Source organism: Echeneis naucrates, chromosome 5 (genome assembly GCF_900963305.1).
Source record: "Echeneis naucrates chromosome 5, fEcheNa1.1, whole genome shotgun sequence".
NCBI lineage: Eukaryota > Metazoa > Chordata > Actinopteri > Carangiformes > Echeneidae > Echeneis > Echeneis naucrates.
In genome coordinates, this window is record NC_042515.1 from 12,239,183 (window position 1) to 12,244,356 (window position 5,174).

The following is a 5,174-nucleotide window of genomic DNA, read 5'->3' on the forward strand; positions in this document are numbered from 1 at the left end:
ACGCGGGTGGAAAGGCGATGAAAAAGTGCTGGAACCAAAGTGAAATAAAAGGGGCAGAGCTGGTCGGGTCGTGTGATTGGACGGGGCTGGTGAGTGTGCAGGCCGCAGCTGCAGCAGCGGTGATGGAGGAGGAGAGAGAGCGGCCGCTGCCCAATGACAGCGCAGGATGCTCAGAGAGGCTGAGGGAGGCTGAGGGAGGCTGCTGGGGTGAATGGAGGAGACAAGATGCCGTCTACAGCGGCCAAGGAGAGGAATTAACACCGACAAAGGTATATTCGCCCCTTTCGTTTTCCACTCGTATGCGTTCGCTTTTCATTGTGGAGGAAGCGACTCTTAAAATCGGTGAGGTGTCCTCCGGTTTTCTCAGCGTTTTACCGGGTAAAAAAAAAAAAAAAAAGAGCACCCGGCTATGTGCGTGTAGAACCCCCCTTTTCTCGTTTTGTGCTCGGTGATTGCATGGACACAGACCAGTCAGCGATCACTTGATAGTCGACAATTTGCATTTTAAAGTCGCGTCGAAAGAATAGAGCGGTGCTGTATTTCAAAATAAAAGGTCTGGGCTTATTTCAGTGGTGTGTTCCGGAGCCAGGGGGGAAATGTAGGCCCGATGAGCTGTCGTGCCTTCCTCTGCTGCATCACATGTAATTCAGCCAACACCTCGGCGTACAAGGCGGCAGGGGGGCTGTTTGGAGAGCAAACAGCTGTTTACGTGCAAATTCAAGGCACACATCTGTCGAGGACGCCTCACGTGTTTCCCGAGTTTATTACAGGAAGATCGTTTCGGTGTGCATTGGTTAACCGGGCCGTTTGTAGCACATTTCCATTTTCTCATCCAATCAACCAGCCGGTGGAGTCGGTGTGAGGCTCGGGGGCGTTCAGGCTCTGTAGTAGAATACGCGATGAGGAGGCTGCATGTGTTGCATGCGCTTGCCAAAGTGGCACTGCACCGCACAGACCTTTTCACATGACACGTCTCTATTATCAACCTACTGCAAAAGGCTGGCCTATTTATAGAAGACTGTCCTTCTTTGTCCACTCCAGACATGCGCTCTGACCTCTGAAGTGCGCTCTCACAGCCGAGGATGTAGTAATCCAGCACTATCCTGGTAACTGGGAGTCTCCAGTGGCGGTGTGCCTGCGTGTTGCCTCTCCAAATGTCACGATGGCCTTATAGAAATAAGAAATAAGTCTGCCTGACCCCACCGTGGTCAGAACATCAGTATTCCGCACCACTGATCTCTGAGTGGCCGCTGATCATTCATTCAGTGGTCTTTACTGAAAAGTGCAGTAATCAGTACCTGAGCAATTAGCTGCCCAGAAATTATGGACAGCAGAAGCATGTTCAGTATTTGTGAAGAGTTACAGTAATGTATCTGGGGGAAAAATAAAATAAAAAAAATATATATTATTTCACTGTGGTAAAAGGATGCAATAGTAAAATTTTATGCAGCTTCTATCAGATTTCCGTTTCAGTGGCGTTAGAATCACAACTGGCCTTTTCAGCTGGCATCCCTGGTGGTTCTCCAATATGGTCACAGTCTCTGCAATAATAGCACAGTCTACTGTTATTGCAGTTTGGTCACTTAGCACTGTCTGGTGCTGTGTGGATCTGGATGATGCAGTGGTGGAATCCTACAATGCAGAGCAGGGTTAAAGGAAGAACTGAATGACTGGATAAATGATAAATACGCATTGGACACCACCAAATAATCCAGCAAAGAAAAGTAGCTGCCAAAACTTTTGGAAATTGCTTTTCATTTAAATTAATCAGATATAAACACCCGGACATTTCTTAACCCTAACCCAAAAATCAGACACTTTTTTTATTAGTTATTTATTTATGTTTGTTTAATTAATTTAATGTCTTTAGATTTTAGACAGAAACAAAATAGCATAGTTTCAATATGTCACCTGGCGGTTTTTCACTCTCTGATAAGACATGGACGAAAGGCTGATTAATCAGAAAAAATATAGATAGATAATGAGCCCCAGAACTCATTTGATAAAACCACATAAATTCTGTATTTTTGTCTTTTTGCTCCGGGACACCAGAAAATCAAACTTTAAATCTGACCAAACCCATCTGTGGGTGAGAGTGGACACTGGATGGGGGAAAAAAAAGAAAAACGAAGCATCATTCCATATAATTGAAACACCCTGCAGCACATAAAAACAAAGACATTTGATATTGTTGAGGTTGACTGAGCAGTAAGTTCAATGTAGATTTGAGCTCATAGTCCGATAATGCGATATTCCTTTGTGTGGCTGATGTAAAGATTTTTTCCTCTGGCATGTTTGTCTTTGTCGGACCCAGAGGATGACAGTGAAGACTGGCAGGAAACATGGGCCGTGAGGGGGAGGACACACAACAAACATCCCCGGACAGGATGTTGTTGTCACATGGTGCACATCACAGATCACAGGCACATCTGATGCACTTCCCCATCCTACATTACATATTTATTTTCTGGAGTTCACTCCAAAGCTGCTACATCGTTGGAAATTGATGATACCATTAGATGGACTTTGTCAAGCTCAATAGGACACTTACAAACATGAGTTTTCATGACAGCATGAGGGAGAACATGAGGGGCCAGACTCACTGCCTGGATCTTTGGTGAATCAGGGGTGGCATGGACAAAAGGCTCAATATGACGACATACGACAAACACCCACCCACTTAATGTCACTAAGTCATTTGAAGTACGGTAGATTCTAACAAAGACTGACTGAGAGAAGCTTCAGAGGAAATTTCATCTGCAACTCAAAATTACCACTCTCTTCATTCAACGGCAACATTTGTTTTGTTCATGCAATTTTTGCTTCACAGCTATCACTGTCTTTACTTCTAAACCATTAAGCCAGTCTTCACAGACATAATGTAGCAAGCTGACCAGTGGAGATAAGTGCAACGGAATTTGTTGTTGCATGTCTGCATATTTAAAAAGTGAATTTAATTTTCCAGTGTCTCTCAGAGGAGGTGGAAAAAAAAATATATTGTACATTTTTTAGCTGACATCATGAATTTAAAATTGAAGTCATGGTTAGTCTAAGCCTGTAAATACTGTTTGATTTGTTATAGCTTTTTTTTATCGCAACAGTTCAACACAGTTTCCAGACATCTGTTATGAAAATAAGTAACATTGATGACGTGTCCCGTGAAACTTCTTGCAATGCCTTTGTCCCTCCAGAATTTCCTCGCGTGCGGGGGTCACTCAGTTTTACTGAAGGATTGAAGGATTATTTCACCTTTTCCTCAATTCAACATAAAATTATTAAATTAGGAGGAAGTCAAAAAGTTTGGATTTTTAAGTAAGAAAGCACCCATAACGCCTGCAGACTTTCACGTCTTTCACTCCTACATCAGCCCCCCCACACCTTTTTGTAAACTTCTGCTACTGTTGTGTCAGACGACTGAGATGCTCTCTCAGTGGTAGTCCAGGCAGAGTCACCATGGCAACTGGGTCTGAGAAAGAGTCACCAGAGGAGAGAAAGTGTCGTAGTTCACTTTGATTGAAGAGTCTATTTTTTACCCCAATATTATTCATCTCATTCAGCGACCTAAATACCCTGAGTTAGTGTCTTTGTCTTCCATGTTTGTTGTAAAACTCTTTCTGTTCAGAGTGCTCTGTTTTACATAGGAAATCTTCCGTCTTCCGTTGGATAATAATGGCGCTGCCATTACCTGCCGTCTTTAATAAATCATAGTCTGTGATTTATCTTATGATATATTGAAGCTGGAGATGGCATGAAATGTCAGAGCCATAATTTCACCATTAAAAATTAAGAGTCCCATCTCCTTTTCTACTCTTTAACCAGAGGGATTGGCACTTTAAATTTTTTTTTTTTTGTATTTTTAACTAAAATCTGGATAAATAAGATGTTTAGGTTTTAGTCCCACAGTCTGCTATTGTCATCATTATCTTATTTAGCTAATCACCCTTTTTTCCAAAACATAATTTGTGAGGTATCTGCCCCATGCGAGCCAAAAATAACCTCAGTATTATCAGACCAGTATAAAGGTGTGCTCAAACAGTTCTCCACACTCATACTTTGAAACACGAAACATCAGGGGTTATTAAATCATTGGAAGACTCTTGTCTATTGAATTTATAAGTTTTATATGTTTATGAGCCAATATAATGCAGCAGAGGATTACTCTATGTCAAATGCCACCAGTCTCATAATATTCGCTGACTGTCATAACGGATTTTTATTACTTTGAGCTACAGCCATGGTGTTGATTGTATTGCTTGGGTCAACACAGTATTCCTTGTTGGTGCACTCTGCAGCTTTTTATACCGTAACGGTGTACACTGTTGGCTGGCTGTATGTATCTGATGTGATAAAACTAATTAACAAATCCACTTTTCAAAATTCTTTCCACAGTAAATATAAAAAGGAGCAAATCTACTGGCCAAGTAAGAGTTTATAACGCACTCAAACTGCCAGCTGGGTCTGAACATTGTAGAGAATGCATAGATGCTTAGAATCAGTGCTAACTAATAAATACTTATCAAAAAATGAATGATTCAACCACAGTCTGTGTCTTTTTAGAATATTAATTTAGAAATACACACATTTCTTTAACATCTGATATTTTTTTTCTGTTGACAAATGATATTGGTTTTTAGCTTTCTATGAGGAAGTTATCCACCCAAGTCAGCCAGTACAGATAAATGTGTAACAAGATATACTGTAGCCAATCTGTTAATTAGCCAGTAATGGGATTTAGATAATTGTTGGCCAGTGGGAAATCCACAATGAGCTTTAGAAATTCCTTTGGGCCATTTGAAAAAGGTGCCATGCTGTTTGCTGCTGATGTTGACTAATGCAGTCTTTAAGCTAAGCGAACTGTTTATTTTTCATCTACTTTCTAGTATCTTACAGACCAAATCTATTTGTCCTACCAAGCTCAATTTCTGAGGGGATTGCACTTTTTTTTTCTTTTAAGTTATTAAATTTTTATTGAACCTTTCATCTGATACATACAGACAATTGTTATTCTCCTAACAGGTGCTTTTCTCCTGTTTCCTCAGATCTGACATTGATGTGCTGCCCCTTTTAAGGCATGAAATAAATCACCCATGTGTGGTTCAGAGAATCAGAGCAGTCTCATTTCAGCGCGCCCCTGTTAAGGACCCTCTGGTGGCTACACCGCCGATTCACAGGAC